The 20760-nt window shown below is 46.9% G+C and overlaps 1 protein-coding gene across 5 annotated transcripts in view; it reads left to right on the forward strand.

Annotated features, from left to right (window-relative positions):
• Positions 1-1584: 1584 nt before the first annotated feature.
• RNF144A (ring finger protein 144A) overlaps positions 1585-20760 on the forward strand; it is a 321607-nt gene continuing 302431 nt past the window's right edge. For 2 of the 5 annotated variants that reach the window (XR_010337882.1, XM_064363829.1), the window contains exon 1: positions 16032-16665. The gene's annotated coding sequence lies outside the window, so the exon portion shown is untranslated. Of the gene's footprint in view, positions 1813-16031; positions 16666-20760 lie in introns of those variants that run through there. The other 3 variants (XM_021667208.2, XM_021667207.2, XM_012441908.3) reach the window with 3 other exon arrangements.

The following is a 20760-nucleotide window of genomic DNA, read 5'->3' on the forward strand; positions in this document are numbered from 1 at the left end:
AACCAGGAACTTCTCTGGTATCCCAACCCGGACATAGGAGCTGTGAATAAATTTTTCATAAAGCTCAGGCCTTTATGCAGAACTATTTTCATCTTCCAGTGAGAGGCTGGAGCAACAAAGTGCTGTTGTTAAGATTCTTCCCATTGTGCATTTTTCTTGAATAATGACATTTCTAAAAAGAATCTGAAACTAAGGCATTAGAAGGCAAGTGCTCGTTCATATCTTTGGAGAGGGCAAATATTTACCAGAACAACTTCTCAATCCAGAGGAGGCAGATTTATTTTATTTTACTACAAAGATGTATGTGTAGCAGAATACAAATTATGCACAGCTTTGAGTTAGTTAAGAATCACCTGATTTAATTCTTTGGAGAAATGAGACAAACTGTAGCTAAGGACTACAGAGTTCTTTTAGTTTGCCAGTTATGTTTAATTTGACTATCTATTTATCTATTTATTTAGGGACAAAGTCTCACTCAGTTGCCCAGGCTGGTTGCAGTGATGCAAACACAGCTCACTGCAGCCTTGATCTGCTGGGCTTAAGGCAATCCTCCTGCGCTGGCCTCCCAAAGTGCTGGACTTACAGGTGTAAGCCATGGTGCCCGGCCTATTTGATTTCTTTAATCCCTCCCAAGAACTCATATATACTATTGCCACCTCATTTTCCACATAAGGAAATGGAAGCACAAAGGCGTTAAGTACCTTGCTTAATGGCTAGTAGGCGGTAGAGCTTGAATTTAGACCACGCAGTACGGAGGGTATGCCATTAAGGAAAAACGATGATCCAGTGGAGTTTCCATTTCATACTGCAGAAAAGAGAATCTATATATTGAAGAAGGTGTTATTTCATGCACAGTCATAGGTTTTGTTCATATATGCACCATCTGACATGTAATTTAACAGTTGTGTGACTTGAAGCTTCTACGAGGAGTGGCAGAAGATACAGGAATTCTATGAGTACCTTCGCAGATAGACCTTAGATTCCAACAAGCTAGACAGCTTAAGGAAGAGAAAGAAATTGCTGTGCTTGGATCCCAGATGTCCATCCACCTTTGGGGACCACCAGGGGTGCCCTCGCTTCTCCATCCTTCAAGACAAGCAGGCAGTGGGATGAACAGACAGACTTTCCTTGCGAGGCTTGGTTCAGGAAGGCTCTGGGCTCATCCCACAGCCGCCCCAGAGAGGGTCTGTCTGGGGGGCAGGTGCTGGCTCCGGCAGGGTCTGCGGCCGAGCGGGAAGGAAGCCCAGGGCGCAGCTGCACAGCTCAACACCGGTTCGCGCCCCGGTTTGCCCCGGTTTACAGTGTTGGGTTGGGTCACCCCTTCTTTCCTAGCTCGCTGATGTGTGTTCCCTCGGTGTGGGAATCAGGGGAGTGTCTTCTGGAGGCCACTGAAGCAGGAGTGGCGTTTCACGTTCGCGTGCCCGGGCTGTCTCTGCAGCCCCGCGTGGTCCCGGAGCCTGGCCTGGGAGCTGCGGGGCGGCTCCCGGCCTCGGGCGGGCGCTGGCGCGGGCGGGCGGCAGGGGGCGCTGTGCGGCGCGGCGAGGCGCGGGGCGGGGGCGGGGCCGAGCCTCCAGTGGGCCCAGCCTCTGTGCGCGCTCGCGCCCCGCCCGCGCCGCTGCCTCTCCCTGCGCGGGCTCTCGGCAGGCGGGAGGCGGCAGGGCCGGCGCTGCCGTGCGGGCCGTGCGGGCTGCGCGGGCGCAGGGAGGCGCGGGCGGCAAACGGCTGGCACCCGGCACCCCGCAGCTGGCACCGGGCGGAGCCGTCGGAGCAGCGCGTCGCGGTTGAGCAGGAGCCCCGGCCGCGCGGGCCCAGGTGGGGTGACGCGCGTCCCCTTTGTGTCAGCAGCGCCCGGGCCGGCCGCGGCGCGGGGAGGTAGGGCGGGACGCGGCGCTGTGGGGCCGGCCTCGGGGCTCGGCGATCGCGGCCGCGCCTGCCCTGCTGGGTCCTACCGGGGCGCCTGGGTGGCAGCGGGCGAGGGGGGAGCGTCCCGGGCGGGCACCCGCGGGCTCTGTGCAGAGGACGCCCGCCCTGCCCTGCCCCTGCCCCTGCCCCTGCCCCGGTCCATGCCCTGCCTCTCGCCCCAGCTGCCCGCGCCCTAGCGCGGTGGCCACTTTGGGACCTGGCGTCCCTGCCTGCCCTGCGCGCTCGCGGGTCTGCGCTGTGGCGCGGGATCAGCGCGCCCGGGGCCAGGGTCCCGCGGGGGAGCCGGCAGCTGGGCTTTCTGGATACGGGGCCCCGCCCTCAGGCCCCGGGGCTGGAGTCTCGGCCACAGACGAGGTTTGGGAAAGGACGGGCTCCCGGGGCGGCCACCGACGGGGAAGGTCGGAACTGGCCGAGGAGGACGCCCCCGTACATCCCCTGCGCGCGGGTCCGCGGCCGCCACTGCCCCCGGTCCCCGCCGAGAGCCCATTCCCGGGGAATCAGCCGCCGCCTGAGCCTCGGAGTTCCCCGCAGGTCTTACCCACCCCAGTTCCCGGCTGCCGCCCCCTGGCCCCCTGCACCTTGCTTGGCTCCCGGCTGTTATGTCGCCTATGTCAGCCTGGAGGCTTCCTGGTCCTGGGGTGAAGGGGTGACTTCTTTACCCTAGTGGTCTTCTTAGGCAGGTCTCAGGATGGGCACTCCAAAAGTTCCTTGTCTTTTTTCTAGCAAATCATAATTTTGAAAATCCATTGAACAAATATCTTGTGCTTGCCTCGTGCAGGGTCAAGGCTGGTAACAGGAGTTAGACAAGGCCCCAGGGACCTATTCAGTGGGTCCCTGCTGCCCTGCGGTGAGACCTGGAAGAAAGCACTTCCGTAGTGGGGCCTGGGAGGTGGAACCCGGACATGCCCCAGTGAATGGGCCTGGGGTTGAGAGCTGAGCCTGGCAGATGGGATGCATTTGTAAATGAAATACTGGGAAGAAAGTAAGTTGGTATAGATGCCTGTGGAGCTGTGGGAGTCCCCATCAGAGAAAGGAGGGAGTCGGGGTGGCTTTGCAAGGGAGGGGGTGTCTGAGTCAAAGCTTGCAGGTGGGGCAGGTCCCAGGTGGCAGGAAGGGCCTCTGTCCAGAGACAGCTGCCCCAGCAAAGGAAGGGGGAGGGACAAGGTATGTGACACGGTGAACTTTCCCAAGGGATTCACCCCATTGGCTCCAAAGGAGACAACAGCCTTTTGATTGTATTCTCTTCTCCAGTACTGAGATTAGGGAACCTCGTTTTTTGCATGTTTCTAGCGCCTTTTACATTTTTGTTTTTATTTTTAATGCTTGCAAAGGAAATGTGACTAGAGAGGTCAGATGAGGATACGTGGTGAACTCTTTGAATTGTAGGCCAAGATTTTGGGTTTGACTCTGTGTCAGTGGGAGCCATTGATGGTTTTGGAGAAGGAGAGTGATCTGAGCCCTGCTTCACAGTGATTGCCACAGTGTTAAGTGGAAGGGAAGGCGTGGTGCAGTGTGCCTACTGTGGCCTTCAGAGTCAGACCCCCACTGGCTATGGGGTTCCACCTGCATCAGGCATCAAAGGCTGTGCATGGATTGAGGACCTCATGAGAAAATGGGTGCAAATTACCCAATTTTAATGGGATGGAAATTTTCCAGACCCAGCTCAATTTGAGTTTTGCAAGAGGCCCTAATTCTAATGTCAGCAACTCTGGAAGGGGAGCTAATGAAGGGCAAACTCAAATGCACGACGAGGGCACCCCCAGGTCATCTGTGCAGTGAGGATTTGGGAACTCAAAGAGCATTGTAAAATGTATATATTTTATAAATAGATACCAGTGCCCTCAGCTTGCTAGTTGGTAATCCCTGTATCCAGACTGTTACTAGAGTAAGTCATGTCTCCTGGGGATTCAGTGTGGTTTGGGACTTTGAAGGGACCTCACACTGCTCATCTGAAGCGGCTGAGGTTTAGAGGCAGACGTGCCGCTCTGGCAGGCAGCGGTAGGGCCAGGAGCTACAAGCCACGTTGCCTGCCTCAGAACATTTTCCCCTGTGGTCCAGCATGTGGCCCCACTGCCTGCTTTTGTTCATATTTCTCTGCCACCCCTGGAAGCCTTTCCCTCTGAGGGTAGAGATGGATAGAGAGTCCACCCTTGGAGACTGAGAATCACAGAAGCAGGTGGGCCAGCACCCATCTGCCAGTACGACCCCCTCGTCGTAGCCCTGGGAACCTTGTAGCTTGGAGAGGAGGGATCAGGTAGCCCAGGCCACAGGAAGGGCTGAGGCTGGTCCAGCCCTGGCATCAGCTTTTCTGGTTCTGTCTGCTGTCCCCTTTTCCCACACCTCACTTGCAATGGAGGATGGAGCTGTGCTCACTGCCTGCGTGTTAGGTGGTCTGGAACCACTCAAGATGGTACTGAGCCCTCAGGCGCTCCCAGGGCACTCGGCCAAGTAGGAACCCCTGGCTTCCCAGGATGTGGGATCTCAGAGGCAGCCCAGAGGTGGGGAATGGAATGGAATGCTGCTAAGGAAGAGGGACTCTCCCTGTTTTCTCTGGGGAATTTCTTAACTTTGAGATCCAAAAATGAAGTTGATGGTGCCTTTCTTTTCTTTAAGAAATAATAATTTCCAGGACCAGTCTCCTTTCTCCATTGTTTCTGCATTACTGAAACACATGAATACCCTTTCTTAATTAGATGAAGAAATTAAATTGAAGCCTCCGCTTACATACCTGCTGGGTAGTGGGGCTGAAGGATAAAGCTTTTTACAATTTCCTGACCCAGCTGTTTGGCCCTGAGCCAGCATTGTAACCTCCCTGGATGGCCTCAGTTTTTTGAGGGTAAAACTGAGACATTGGCCTAAATGTTTTCCAAGATCCAGACATAAAAGTGTACCATTTGATCATACTTTTTTTTTCCCAGGAGAATCAATATTGCAGGGCAAGTACAAACATTTGTAAGGGTTTTTTTTTTTTTTTTGAGAAAATATTTTAACTTTCAGAAGAGTAGCTTTTTTCCCAAGATGAAATGTTGAGAAATGAAGCTTTGAGGAGGGTGGCTCATTCCTGATAAGAGCCTTCACCTTGCTCTGCTCCACAAATAATCCAAAACCTGAATTTAAAAGTGTTTGCTTTCTGGATGTTCTTTAGAACTGGAAGACGGGCTTTCTCTAAGGAGCAGGCGTATAAGCTGGATGCCATGTTCCAGACAATAAAGTTCCTTGATGGCACAAAATGTGCTCGCTGGTATTTTATCATGTCAGGTATGCTTGGCACTAGAGGCGGAGGAGGCGGTGGTCAATACTCACTATGCATTTGCCTGATCTTCAGGGCTTTGCTTGGATCGTGGATGCCGTTCTCACACAGCCCCACAGCACAGACATATGTGGCTGTACCCAGCTGACAGAAGAGGAGAGTGAAGCAGAGAGCAGGGATGTTATCCAAGGTCACACACACGTCGTCGATTTTGAAGCCTGACTTTGAACCCAGAGGCCTGCAGATAATGATGGATCCCATGACCTTAAGGAGGCTACAGTCTAGGGAGCGGAAAGCTCAAACATTAACAGACAGTTTGAACAGTAGGCTCAAGGCAGCAGGGGAGGTTCGGGCAGAGTGCAGTGGGACCCATGGGAGGGCGCCTGGATCAGCCCCGGTGGCAGGGAGTCTGCTGCTTGCTTGGGGCGATGATGCTGGTCTGGGATGGGAGGGATGAGTCAGAGTTAGCCAGGCAAATTAGATGGTCAGGGTCACATTTGGGGCCTGAGAACAGTCAGAAACAGCCTGGGGTGGACAGGGAACTTAGGACCAGCACATGGGACCGAGCTCCCCAGCTGCCTTACTGAGCCTATTTGGGGTGGCTGGTGGTATCTGAGCTGTTTGGACCCAGGTTTCCATGTGTGACATCTCCTGGAGGGTCCTGTTGGTGCGTTTTCATTTTCACTGTTGTGTTCTGGAGCCTCTTTCCTTATTCCCTTGCCTGCTCCTGCAGTTCTACCTACTGGGAGTGTGAGTTCAGGGTAAGATCAGGGGAACCACCCATCGCAACCATTGTTTTTACAGTCAGCTACCTTGCTCTCCTGGCTCCCGAGTGACCCAGAGTCGCCTGGGGCCAGCGACTGGGAACCTCCGAACTAGACATGAGCCCAGCATAGGTGCTGGATATAGCAGTGCAGGCTCGGGGGGCTTCTGCCTATGGGAGCTATGGGAGCAAAGGGGTGGGGTTCCAAGTCCTGAAAGTGGGTGTTGGCAGAGTCTCTTTCTTGATTAAACAGGCTTTTGTGTCTGTCCTAGGACTGTGCACTTATCTTAACAAATGTGTGTGGCTGGGAATACTCTAGGTTTCCAAAGAACTGCTTTTCGGGTAGTCTTTTGGGCCAGGCGTGTTTATTGTTGGATGTGTGGTGTGGTAAGGTCCTCTGGAGGGCGAGCGAGTGCAGAATGCTGCCAGCGAGACTGCCTCCACTAGCCATGAAGAGGGCACCCGCTTTGTCACAGTGCGTCTCGGAATCCAGGGTGTGCCACCTGGCTGGCGACCTGGTGGGTTGCAGGAGCCCTCTGTGCACCCTCCGTCACTGAGCAGTCCGCACCTCATCTGCAAGCTTTCCAGCATTCTAGAGTGAACTCTCAGATGTCTGCACCCGCTGCTGGCCCCTGCTGCTGCCTCTCCAGTGAAGGCTGCCCTATCCTCTGAAGGAAAGGGGGCCTGCCAGAGAGACAGCAGACCTTCCCCCGTCCCTATTCTGCTTCTGGGTGGGGTAGGTAGTGTTCACCTTCACAGAAATACTCAGATGTCTGCATTGGGGGACTTTCTCCTCAAGTTCAAACATTCACTGAAATAGACATGTGCTGGAATCAATGCACACATTTTTTGAACTTTCTTTGGCAGCTTGTGTTAAGCCTGTAGGTGTCTTAACACTTCTCTATTCAGACACCTCCAGCAACTCTAGTTGCTTAAGTCACCTCTCAGCTGGCGGTTGAGAGTTCAAGCCTCTTCCTGCCTTGGCTCCAGCCTGTCTTTCCAGGGCTGATCTCAGCAGCTGCTGACTTGTGCCCTGGGATGCTCTCCCACCATCCATGTGCCAGCTTCCTAATCATCCTCAAAGGCTCATGGCAAATGCTGCCTTTCCTTCTAGCTGTCAAATTACCTATGTGGGTGACTGTGGAGATGCTCTCCTCTGACACTGGCGTTAGATGGAGCCACATGGAGCAAAAGGGGACAGAGTTAAAGCCCCAGGGCCCAGCGAGGTCCTGCAGGCCCAGGTGCCTGTGTTCTCTCTCCTCTTCCCAGGCAGAAATGTTTTCCCCACCAGGTGCTTCCATAGCAACTTTTTTTTTTCAGAACCTATAGTTGCATTTAAAACTGTCTAAACTAATTTTAGTGACTTATGTAACTTTAGTGACTTATGTAATTTTAGTGACTTCCTCTGCTAAATTATAAGCTCTGCACGGGTAGCAACTTACTCATTGTTACATTCTCTCAGTGCCTATCGTGCTCTTTCTGAATGGATTTTTGTTAAGTGATCGACTACAAGAGAGAGAAACCTGGTTCAAGAGGGAAGCCTGCAACAGATTATGAATGAAGAAATGGAATTAGAGTTTAAATTCTGTACTCCGCCATGATCTGAGCAAATCAGGTTCTCTCTTTAGAACAGGTCACAGAACAGTACATCGCAGGACTGTGAGAGGTTGGGTGGGAATATTTGCTTGGGTTTAAGAGTGAGGGTGGCAGAATGTAGCCCGGTGGCCTGGAATGCAGAGAGAGAATCCTGGGTACTGTTGTTGTGTAGACAACACGTATGTGAGATCCAGTGTAACAGTTGGCGAGCCTTCCATGGCCGTATTGCTTGGGATCCTGGGGCCCGAGGTCCTCCGTGATGCACGGGAAGTGTGTGACGTGGCCCTTGCCTGTGATGTTCCTCTTCCAGCAAAGGGAGATGCATAACGCAGGACAGTTAGGACCAAGTGCCAGAATGTGCTCATCTGAACGCGTGTCCTGTGAGTTTGGTGAGGAAGTGATTGTGGAAACTGGAGTGAGCATAGGTGGGCTTGGAGAGCTGGGGCTATTAGTGAAGGGGGCACTCTGAGCTGGCACAGAGAGGGGCAAAGACCCAGGTGGGGCAGGGTTTGCTCTGGAGGATGTTGAGGAGACAGGGCTGTAGAGAAGGGCCCTCCATCTCCCTTCTGAGCACGGGACTCTATGAAAGGCTGGCATGCTTTCGCTAGTGCCTTGGAAGAGCTTGCCAGGTAGGGCCGAAGGGCTAGAGGTGCATGTGGTTCTTCCCGTATCGGAGTTGAACTGCAACTGTGAAGTGTGCTGTGCTGTGAGGAGCCATTCTTCGTGTTCGCTGTGTTCTCTGTCTCTAAGGAACCCATTTTCTGTACCTTCCGTGCCCTTGGTCTGTGGTGCCAGTTGTGCACTCACAAGCATGACGCAGGCGGTGTGCTCCGAGGGAGCCTTTGCTTTGGGAAGGGTGCGGGCTCGCAGAGACCTTGGGCTGACTCTTTGTTACCTGATGGATGGAGAATGTTGGGAAGCACTTGGGTCCGCCTGTGAGTTTTCTGGCGGCCCTGATTGCTCCGTGGCGCGTCTTGGTAGATATGCACTGGAGCATTGTAGTCTAGGGCAGCGGCATCCAGAGAGCTTCCAGGAGACTTTCTGAATTGGCACCTTAGATCTGAACTCTCTTGACTAAAACGTGTGCATTTCCTCCTAATCACCTGGCAGAAGGAGAAAGGTTGTAATCCCTGGTGTGGACGGGATAGGGCTGGATCTGTGCTCACAGGTCTTACTCACAAATCGCAGTTTTTTCTCTCTTCTTCTTGTCTCAATTAAGCACCAGCCAAGACCCTGAAAATGGAGCCAGTCTGGTTGTTGGTGGCCATCAGAGCAGTGGATAGGACCAGGTGTACTGGGAAAAAGGAAAAACAATCTGTTTATTTAATCTATTGTGAGACCCTAAGAAACTGCCTGTGTTTCAGCTTCTGCCTCCTCCTTCCTCCCCAGTTGCTCTCCTTTCTTTCCCCTTGTCATCACGTGCAGGGGTGAAAGTGGCTAGATACAAGAATAGGATTTCCCATTTATCCAAAAACCAAAGCAGACAGGAACTTCAGAATCTGATATGGGCAAGCTGCAGGTAAAGGGCAGGTTCGAGGCCTAGAATCAAGATAGATGATTCTCTGTAATAGCTGCCTACATCTGTATGTGTCTGTCTTCTCTCTCTGTCTCTGCGCTGGGGGTGCGTCTCTTCCCACAAGGCCATCAGTCATGTTGGCTTAGGGCCAACTCTGTTGATCTCATCTTCAGTTGATTGCATCTGTGAAGACCCTAAGAAGGTCACATTCATAAGCATCAGGGGATAGGAGTTCAGTATATCCTTTGGGGGAGACATGATTCGATGTATACGCACACACACACACACGCATACATAACACACAACGCATATATATGTACCAGTAGCAGGTACGATGTGTGTTTGTATTTGGATATGTTAGCATATGTTTGGCCAGCAACATAGCACTTACTAACAAAGACTTAAACAGCTTTCTGTTTCCCTGATAGCAAGGCACTGAAGGTAGGCGCTTCCAGGCGCTGGTGCAACTGCTTGAGATGTTACTGAGGGCCCAGGTTCTCTCTTCTTCCTGCTCTGCCATCCTTAGCACGTTTTCCTTTGTGCCATGGTGCAAAAGTGCTGGCCATAGCTGCGGCACATCCGTGTTTAAGGCAGTGAGAGAGGTGGGGGAGTTGATGTCAGCTGCATCTGTCCCTTTTTGTCAGGAAGTGACAAGCTTTTCCAAAAGTCTGGCAGCCGACTCTTCAGGGCGCAGTGCTAGAGCTGGGCTGCATGGCCAGCTCCTGGAGAAAGGGAAGGAGAGAAAATGAGGGTCTGCCTGGGAGGAGGTCTGGAGGATTGGACAGAATAACACATGTGAGATCCTGCCCCATGCAGGGGTTGGCCATGCTAGGCCTTGGTAAACTGCCTTTTCCTCTCTTACCTGCTCTTCCTGGCAAAGCAGAGGCCATATGGATTAGGCCTAGAGCCATGTGCATGCAGCTTCATACAGGTGTGGTGTAAGAACACCTGTGCATTCATCAGTAGGCTCGGCACGGGTGCAGCATGGGCTGGGAGTCCCAGTCCTGTCCTGGTCATCGTGTACACCTCTAGCACCCGGCACACAAGCTTCTCATAGGAGGCGCTCAGTACATATTTGTTGAATCTGCATCTTTTCCCTCCAGGGACAATTGAGTCCAGAAACAACCACATGCATTCACTATGATATTCATGGATGTCTCACTCTTCATTTCTATTGTTGTTGTTGTTATTTATTTACTTTTGTTCTTTTATCCATCGTTTGGCAAAACTGCTTGGTACTGGGGATTCAGAGACACACCGGGACTGTATAGTGAAGGTGAGGGCTTGCAGACAGGAAGGAATGGGGACGGGGTACCTTTTCTGGAATAAAGGGGAGTTTACCGTTCTGGAGTCCTCATGGCAGGGATTCATCACTTAAACCTGCGGCATTTTATTGAGTCCAGTTTCACTCTAGTAAAAACAACCAGCTGGAACACATAGGAAGCCCTGTCGGTCCAGCGAGATTGCTTGCTCTTCACTTCTCCTGTTTGTGAAATAGCACAGGATTGGAGGTGCAGGGTTTTTCATATGCTGAATAAATATTTGTGTAGCCTCTGCTCTAGGCCAGGTACTGTGCTGTCAACTGTAAAAACCTGAGTAAGACTCAGAAGGATGTGTGTGCAGCTCCTCCTGAAAGGAATGCACAGTTTCTGCCTGCAGATTGGCCGAGGGAAGCATTTCTTATCCGTTAATACTTTAATCACTCCTGGTGCTCTCTCCCTTTGGCCTGCAGCTCTGCTTCTGTGACAGTGACCTTGTTTTTTTTTTTTTCTGTCCCTGGCCACATGCAGTGGATCCAGCCTTTCCTCTTGAGGACCAGCTTGACTGTGCCTGCCTAGGCGAGTGATCAGGGCCTTGAGCTGTGTCCTGCTGGCCTGGCAGATAAGGGCTGCTTTCTGGAGGCAGGCAGAATTTCTTCCTTGTGGAGCAGGAAAAACAGGATGCAGACAGGCAGAGGCGAAGCGAGGACCTGGAGCGGGGCTGTACTGTGTGGTAGCCTCTGGCCCTGCGGGACCCCGGAGCCCTTAAACTCTGGCCAGTCCTGATGGAGCTGTGTCGTCGGTGGGTTTTGAGTGTGAAAAATAGAATGTAAAGTACCCAGTCATAATTGTTGATGGATTACATGTTGAGATGATTAAATTTTGGCTATATTGGGTCAAATAAAATATATTACTGAGTTAACTAATTTCCCATGCTTTTTAATAAGATGTGGCTACCAGAAAATTTAAAATGATGCCTGTGGCTTTCGTCAGACCGAAATGGTGCTGATCTGGAGGGCCTTGGAGAAGTGTGTCTCTTTGCAGGTTGCCAGCCTTTGGACCAGTTCTTCTAGAGAGCTTACGTGTCCTGGAATCTGGGGTCCTAGCATGGACAGCGCCCCTCACCTGCATCTGGGGGCCTGGTTTGTGCCATTTCACTGTCACCAGGCACGTCCTACATGCCTTGAGTTTAGTTGTGGATGCTTCAGACTCTTTCTCCACTTGGCCAATCTGGAGACATCGTTCTTTGTAGCCTGTATTATTCAGACTCAACTGCCCAACCAACTCAACTCTGTCAGTCTCAATTCAGATTCCAACATGTTGGGGCCTTTTTAAAAAATGTGTAAAATGGAGGATTTGGGTCAGATGAATTCAATATTTTTCCTTAAAAACTCTACTGTGAAAATCCACCCTAATACCCATCATCTTTCCGTGAAGTTCATTGCCGCAGGCCCCCTTCATTTCTCCGCTGGGTCCACCACCTGCCTGCGTGTTTTTCATTGGCATCATCCTGGCCTTCAGTGGTCAGGGCAAATGGCACCCAATGGATCTTGCACACATATTTGATTCCCAGTGAAGACTGGTTGACAGAAACCTCTCCCATACCTCTCTTCTCTGCACATCCTACATCTGCTCCCCAGACCAAGCCCGCACGTCTAGAATACTAAGTGTGCTCCCAAGGCCACCAGCGCCTCACCTGGGTACTGCTCTTCTCCACTGGCTTCTGCGTGCCCTGGCCTCTGTGCTCCTCCCTTCCTTTCTGGCAACCATGCATTCCTCATTTGAGCCCTTGCCTTCAGAGTTGCCCCAGATTTTTTTCTGCATCTTTGAAACCTGTGGCTTTCCCTGGCCTTTTCTCCACGGCTGGCTCCAAGGCCTCCGATTACCTGATGCCCTCTGTGGTCCTGGCTTTCCCCGTGGACTTCCTCCTCACCTGCTTTTTCCTGAATCCTTTCCTGCCCCGGTGTCTCCTGCTGTGGCAACCTGCCTTTGGTGATGGTCAGAAACTGGCTTGTCCTCTTCCTGCCACTTCTAGGGGTTCTGCGTGGCCCCTTTAGGCCTCATCAGTTCCCTGAGCAGCTCTGGCATTTTGAGGGTGACATGGAATGAAGTCAGCATCCTTTTGCTCCCTAGGCACAGCAGACTTGGTGCCGAGGGCCTATGAGATTTGCCCAATGAAATATTTTTAAAAATTGGAAACAATTATTAGCTCTAGAGTATTAAAAAAAATTGTTGTTAACACATATGACATGTTATATCAGCAAAATTTAACTGTCATTGAGTTGACTGAAACTCCATGCATAGTTACACTGGAATTGTATTTAACCTGATGTGAGGGTGCTTTTCGGTTTTTGACATAGAGAGAGATGAGACCTGTGGAAGTCACATGTTCCCGAGTTAAATACTGCCCTTGCCGCCACAGTTTATATCTTCCCAGCTCTTCCTGATGGTAGAGTTGAGACTCCAAGTTTGACATTTATTTGTTGCACTTCTATAGGTTGAATGTACAGTGAGCTTGGCTCCTGGAGCTAAGCCGTGTGTCTTACTCATTTTGAATTTCCAGCACAGGACGTGGCATGCTGAACTTCAGTCTGTGAAACTTTTCACTGAACTCAAGACTTTCTTTTTTTTTAATAAGAGACATTCAGATCCTGCCTGAAGGTCTGGGTTTTCTTTTTACTGAAACACCACAATATGGTGGTTTTCAAAACCACGCTGCCTATACACTGACCCCAAATGGCAAAAACCCTTAGCTGAGATGCTAATAAAAATAATTATTGGGAAGCTCATACGATCATAGTTTGGAAGACTTTAGTTTAAATTAATTAGAATATTTCCTGGTATTGACTTATATATGTTATCTACACCTACTATTTATATAGAAATCAATTTAACTATAATATAACTACCATTATGTGATAACAAATAGCTTTGGAGATAGGATAAAGTTTTTCTTGTTAAGCATGGAACCGTTATTTTTTTTGAAAACATTTTTCTAAGAGAAAGTAGCTAAAATGGGCATTTTCTAGTATGATGAAGTGGGGCCTGCTGCAGGAAGGAAATAAATATAAATCATGTTGGCTCAGCAGAAAGAATGAATTTCTAGGCCTAAATTAGGGGAAAGGATGGCTTAAGGAAAAAAGCATTATTTTTATTTGCAATGGCATGATTACTTTAGACAGTTGCACTTTGGGGAATCCAGCTCAAAGAAATGATACTAAATGTGGGGAAAAAGAAATGCTTGATGCACAAATGTATTTCTTCATGGTTTTTAAAGAATAATAGCCCCAAATGGAAAATATCTAAATAAGGCTAAGTAAATACCATGCTCTAATTAGATAAGATTTTTGGAGATAGTGGGCATGGGAAATGTTTATAATAGATTATTAAATGAAAACAATTTTGAGACAGACTTGTACAGTTTGATGTACAAACATGAAAAATGTGCTGAGTAAAGGAATCAGAACTCATAAGGATTGTGACATTTTCTCTAGTTTTTATTTTTCAATTATGGTTTTATTTCATTTTTACTGCAGTAAATTAGTTTTGTAAAAAATTAATTATAAATCTGTCACCCCCTCAGTATACACATACAAATTTCATTACTTCATATACCACAAATACACACACACACACCCCCACACATACACATATGTTTATATACACACACACACACACACACACACACACACACACACACACATCATTTAATTTTTTGAGATAGGATCTTGCTGTTGCTTGACTAGGGTGCAGTGGTATAATCTCAACTCACTACAGCTTCAATCTCTGGGGCTCAAGCAGTCCTCCCACCTCAGCCTCCTGAACAGCTGGGACCACAGGTGTGTGCCACCACATCCAGCTAATTTTTATATATTTTTTAAAATAGAGATGGGAATTTGCCATGTTGCCCAGGCTGATCTTGAACTCTTGAGGTCAATAATCCTCCCACCTTGGCCTCCTAAAGTGCTCGGATGACAGGCATGAGCTACTCTGCCTGGCTAATTATATATATTTCAACCAATAAATCTACCTTATATCTTTTGTGGATATTTGTGGCGTTGAAGTGAAACAAGGGAGGAACCCTCCTGTTATTAATAAATTGGACAAAGGCATGCAAGCTTCCACGTTGCCGCGGAAGGGCTGCCCTCCCAGGCTGACCTGATCCCATCCCCTGCAGGTGTGGCTGAGTGCCGTTCATGTTAGAACTGGGACAGTGTGCCTTGCAGAGTCCCGAAGCATCTCCTAGTGCAGCGGCTGTGGTCAGTGCTTGAGCAGAGAAGGCAAGACTGTGGGGACAGAGACAGAATCCTGCTCAAGACTTCAGGCCCTAACCTCTCTGTAAATGTTCCTGTTTTATTCACCTCTAAAGTGAAAATAGTACTAGGGTTACTTCTTTTGTGGAGATCCCCTGGGGATTAAAGAAATCATGCCTATGAAATGTTGAAGGAAAACCATGAAGGCCTATCCAAAATGCACATCCACAAATCACCCTTGGAATTCCACAGGTCAGAAGCTGGGTTTTGGGAATGGGGAGGAACAGGCCCTGCTGAGCTGCCCTTTCCTCACTGTGGAAAACTTCATTGGCTTAATAAAAGACTGTCCTCTGGTCCACAAAAATGGAAAGTATTTGAGCTATCTGTTTTTTTCCCCCTAGTTTTCAGGTAAAGTTAGCCTAGGTGAAATAATGCCATATTTCCATATTTTTTTTGAATTATCCATTTTGGTGGTTATTTTGTTTTAAATGTATGGTGAAAATGCCAGAGGCTCTTGTATTATTTAGAAGTGTGCAGTTTAATCTCCAGATATTTGGAGACTTTTAATCTGTCTTTCTCTTACTGATTTCTAGTTCAATTCCATTGTGATATGAGGGCATACTTTATGTGATTTTTGTTTTTTCCTTTGTTTGTTCTTACATTTAAGCTGTGTTTTGTGGCCTGGAATGTTTCCTTTGAACTAAAGGAATGTGTATTCTGCTGTTGTTGGATGGAATATTCTTTATCAAGTAGATCAAGTTGATTGTTAGTGCTATTCAGTTCAACTATGTTCTTATTATTTTCTGCCTGCTGAATTTGTCCATTTCTGACAAAGAGGTGTTAACGTCTACAACTGTTAATAGGGGATTTGTCTGTTTCTACCTGCAGTTCTGTCGGTTTGCTCTATTGTAGGGTATTATATGGTTAGCATTGCTATGTCTCGGAGATTTGATCCCTTAATTATCCTTAATTATTTTGTGATGGCCCTGTTTGTTGTGATGATTTTTCTTGCTTTGAACTCTGCTTTGTCTGAAATTAACATAGCTAGTCCAGCTTTATTTTGATAAGTGTTAGCATGGTATATCTTTCTCCATCCCTTTCCTTTTAACCTGAATCTTCCTATTTGAAGTAGGTTTCCTGTGGCCAACACAACATGTAGTTGATGCTTGCTGCTTTACCCACCCTGAATATCTGTACCTTTTAACTGATATATTTAGACCATTCACAATTACACACACATTTAAAATAGAAAATACTATGTATTGCTATTTGAAGATTTTTTCCTTAACATATTAAGTTACCTTATTCCTTTACAAAATTACACAGTCAAAGGAATTGCTTTGTAAGCTCTTTAAAATTGGTATGTGTTTTATCTCACCATTCTAAATAAACTATTTTTTCCAGTGGTAATGCCTCTAATATAACAAGCTCCTTATTTTGTGCCTACTTTGTTATCCGGTCGGGTAAATCAATTGGTTCTTTGTGAGCAGTTTAAGCCTCAGACTCAGCTTCATTTTTATGAGTGATATCTTAGAATCAGGAATGATGGTAGAATTAGCCAAATGCCTTTTATCACAATAAGGGAATTTTAAACAATACTCTTTAATTAATTTATAACCAATGAACCAATGAGTTTGTTCCATAGCTATAATTTGACAAATGCCTCCACTACTGAAGAGTGTGTTTCATTTTCCCCCAGAGAAGACAAGTGCAAAATAACTCACTGCAGGGCGACTCTGAAGGGATCCCTGTGTTTCCCAGCATACAGACTATTAGTATACGATGCATGCAGACAGAGAGGTGCTTTATCAAAGCAGGACAAGACGTCTATTCACAGCAAAGTCAAACAAACCACACATGTGAAAACCTCCACTTATAGTGGCTGCTTAAGCTTAACTGCACAGAGCTATACTGCTTTTTGAAATACTAACTTGCAAGTTCAGCAGCAGCAAAAAAAAGAAAAGAAAAAAAATGACAACAACAAAAACAACAACAACAACAACAACAACAACAAAACAGTCCTAACTTGGAAATTGAAAGACTGGAAGAGAAGTAGAGGGATTCCTTTGGAACCCCTCTGTGTACATGTGTGTAAGGAATTGTAGGTAAGTTGGAGGGTCTCTCATGAGCAGTGTTTTGCTGTGATAACCAGTGGGCACAGAGTCTAAAACCCTCATTCATTATGGAGAAGAGAGAGGAAGGATATGGAGAAGGAAGAGCCTCCACTAACTGGGATTTCTATGTGGATTTCAGAGCCGACCTTACTCTAAGGATTTGTTTCAGGGAGGCTGCAATGCAAAGAAATGCTGTCTTTTTGTGGGATTTTAATTTAGAGCTTGCAATTTGTTATACGTATGAGATACAATCCTTGGTGAGGCAAAATAAAAATAATTGTTTTTTCTCAGTGTGTAGTATCTCATGGGTACTGTATCAAAAGTCTTTAGCATCTAAAAATTTAAAGTTATAAATGCAGAGAGCAAAAAAAAAAAACTTTGAAAGAATATAACGGAGAATAAAATTTCCTTTATTTTAAAGCAATTGTCTACATTTTAAAATTTTCATTCTTCTAGAAAAATTGTATTTTGAGTATATAACTTAAACATATATTCACAAATGGGATCATAGTGTATAAATATTTTTGTACTGTGCCTTTTTATTTGCTGATGTATCTTAGACATCTTTTCATGGCAAGACATGCAGGTTCAGCTTATTCTTCAGTCCTATAGCTGTATTATTTATTCAGCTTTTCTTCTATTGATGGGTATGTAAGTAGATTTTCAGTTTTTGCTATTGTGAAGAATGCTTCCAGAGTTTTTCGTTTTATTTTGTTATACACATCAAATTTGTTTTTGCCAATGTATCTCTAGAGTAAATACTTAGGGCAGCACATGTGTGTCAGAGTTACGTGTGTTTTATATTTTGATCTGTTTCCAAGTCATTTTCCAAAATGACATCTATCCCTGTACTGCTAAAAAATGAATGAAAATTCCTCTTTCACCACATTCAACAGTATTGGGGTTTTATTCAACAGTATCAAGATTTTTAATCATTGCTGATTTGACAAGTGAAATATGGTATCTTTTTACTTAACGTCTTTAGGAGTAAGTTTCAGTGTCTTTTCAAATGTTTATCAGTCACTGCTATATTTCTGTTAACTTATTCAGATTCTTTACCTGCTTTTCTATTGTAGTGTTTCCTATTGATATTTTCTTAATAAATTAGAAGTATTAATTTTTCATTCCATGAAATGAGAGTAATTATTCCCAGTTTTGTTATTTACTTTTTACTTGTCTTATGTTATTTTTTTCCAAATAGAAATAAACTTTTTACGTAGTTAGAACTTTATGACTTCCTTATTTTCGAAGTTTGTTTTAAAGGCCTTTCTCTGTGCTGGGTTATACATATTTTAGTTATTTTTTTTTCCTCTGGTAAAATTGTAGTTTTACTTTTAGCGTTGTTAGGAAACCAGCCTAATCTTTATTCCTAGCCTATTTTCTCCACACCTATAGCATCTGAAAACTGTTTAGTGAATGACCCATCTCTATTATTCTGAGATACTACCTAGAAGTATTTAAGGATATCTGCATAGAAGACTCTGTGGAGTCCTGGATAAGAGCAGGTGCTCTGCAGCTGGACGTGGGTTGCTACTGACTAGCTATTTGATCTGGAAAAGGATTTTAACCTGTTTCCTCTTATGTAAAATGCAGCTCTTTTGCAGTAGCTGTACTTTCGCCAATATCGTGCTTATCACAGCCAAGTTCAGTGACTATAACAAGGTCAAGGTGGAGTAGATTCCGTCTGTGCTTCTGATTGCCAACTAGGCCATTGTGCCCTCTTCCTCCTGAAAAATCCCCTGTTCCCTTGAGACATGTGCCATCTGACTTTACCATCCCTTTTCCTTCTTCTTTGAGCCTTCTACAGATATGCCCTCCTCTTGTCCTCCTCCGCATTCATAGACAAGTTTAGCAACTAATTCACTGTCTTCTTCTTCCTTCCTGTCACTACTTTAGCCATTTCAGCATCTGCATAGCAGTCCATTCCAAAACCAGATCCTTCACTTTCTTCCTTGGCCTCCTCCTCCTTTTGGTCACCCTCTTCAGTCCTACATTAACTACCCATTCCTGCAGTAACACGCAGTTCTTCTAAAATCTGGACATGCAGCGTCTCATTCTGAGGGCACCACCCTCTCAGCGCAGCTCCCCTGTTACTCCTTCCATGCTGGTCAGTCTTCATCCCTGAGCTGCATCTCTGTGCCTGGACATCCGAGAGCCCCGCGGCTCCATCCTCAGGCCTCTTCTGCTGTCTTTCCCTTCTGCATCCCTGCCCATGTGAGCTCATTTAGCCTCCAGTGTTAATGTTAACAGTATGTAGTTGGCTTCTCACTTTGTGTCCCCAGACCACCCCCATGAGCCCATGCTTGTTCTCGGCATGGCAATCTGCACACCTACCCTAGGGCTTCTGAGGGACACCCGTGTCATGGACGATGTGGCTCACACGCCGTTCAGGACAAAAGTCTGGAAGCATCTTCAACTTCTTCCTTTCCCTCCTTGCTTCCCTCCCTCCCTTCCTTTCTCCCATCAAATGCTTTGGGAGGTACCTTCACAATCTGTTGGATTTCTGCTTGTCACTGCTTTTCACTGTTCCTTTAGGCTGAGCCACCTAAGGGAACACTTCTCTTAGGAACTGGGGCTGCTTGGCCTAGGGGAGCAGTGAAAGCAGGGAGAGCTTCACTGTCACTGCTTGTGTGGGGCAGTGGGCATGTTTTTGGAGCATGTTCTTCTCCCTATGTTCTCACGCCCTGCTTGCTCATTTCATGCAGGAGTCACTTAAAATATTGCATCTTTAGAGAGGCCTTAAAGACTAAGGAAATGGCACCTCTTTTCTTTACCTGGTTGTATTTTATTGTAGCTCTAATCACTAACTGATGGCATGTATATACACACACACACACATATAGATGCATATATGTACATGTGTATGTATATAGATGCATATATACACATGTGTATACATGCTTGTGTGTGCATATAGATAAATTCTCAGACTGCAAAGTTCTAAAGGTTTTGAGTGGTTGTCACTGTTATTCTCATAAGCCTTTTTATTGTAGTGATTTCAGCTGCTGCTATTTTGGTGCCTTTATTTAACAAGAGTCATCTTATAGAATCTTAAAAAATCACCAACAGGATCCTTTTCTATATTGATATACACACACTTGGTGAAAGAAAGAAATGAATAAAATAATTTCTTTAATGTGTCTTTTTGCATCAGGTTGACTTTCTCAGGTTATTCTGAACCATTGAGTCTTTTGTTCGTAATTTGAAGTAGCATCTGCGTTCCTAGAAAGGTGTAAATTAATTACTTGTATTGAAATTACCAGAGAACCACACTGCTAGGAATGAGAAGCCCTATCGTATCCTTTAGTGTGTCCGATTTTCTCCGAGTGACACACAGTTGTGTGTGTGTGTGTGTGTGTGTGTGTGTGTGTCACTGAGGGCCAGGTGTGGTCTTAGAGGTTCCTACATTGTCTGAGCTCCTTGAGCACAGGGATCATGTCTTCTTCACCTTGTTATCACTCCTACTGGGTGACTCAGCACATGGTCGGGGTGCAAGAAAAGGTTGAGGAGTGCGTGAACATCTACGATACATGTTTCTGCTAAAACCCAATACATGCACTCCTGATGTTCTGCAAAACCAGGTACTAAAAATATGAGGCCTTCATGAGAAACATAAGGACAGGGACTGACCACTCAATACCTGTGTGGCTTTGTAACCGGAGTAGTATGAAGAACAATTCTTGATTCCTAGGTGCCCATGCAGCCTGGCTGGAGGCTGTGTGTTACAAATACGGATGACGAATGACCAAGTGAAATCCTGTGGCACTTCATTAGCGCCCATTTGCCGGTGCTAGGAAAATACGGATCCAAGTCAGCTGTGTGGCCATGCGCTGCTGTCCAAGTGGGGACAGGAGACTTTACAACCTACCAACAGCCCAGGAGCCACACTGGACTCCCAGCACACCCCTCTGGGCAAAGGGTTCTGTGGCCAGGCTCAATTTATAAATCTTTTTATAATGGAGCTGGAAAAGGCTTCGTTTGTCAGTGCACCAGCTGAGCAGAGAGCTTTTCTTCCTGCTGGAAGTTATAATTCTGTTTACAGGCTCTTCTTACCTGGAGAAAATGGCAGAAGCTGTAGTAAAAAAG

The sequence above is a fragment of the Aotus nancymaae genome, unplaced genomic scaffold (genome assembly GCF_030222135.1).
Source record: "Aotus nancymaae isolate 86718 unplaced genomic scaffold, 86718_ANA_hifiasm-v0.15.2.pri h1tg000057l, whole genome shotgun sequence".
NCBI classification, from domain to species: domain Eukaryota; kingdom Metazoa; phylum Chordata; class Mammalia; order Primates; family Aotidae; genus Aotus; species Aotus nancymaae.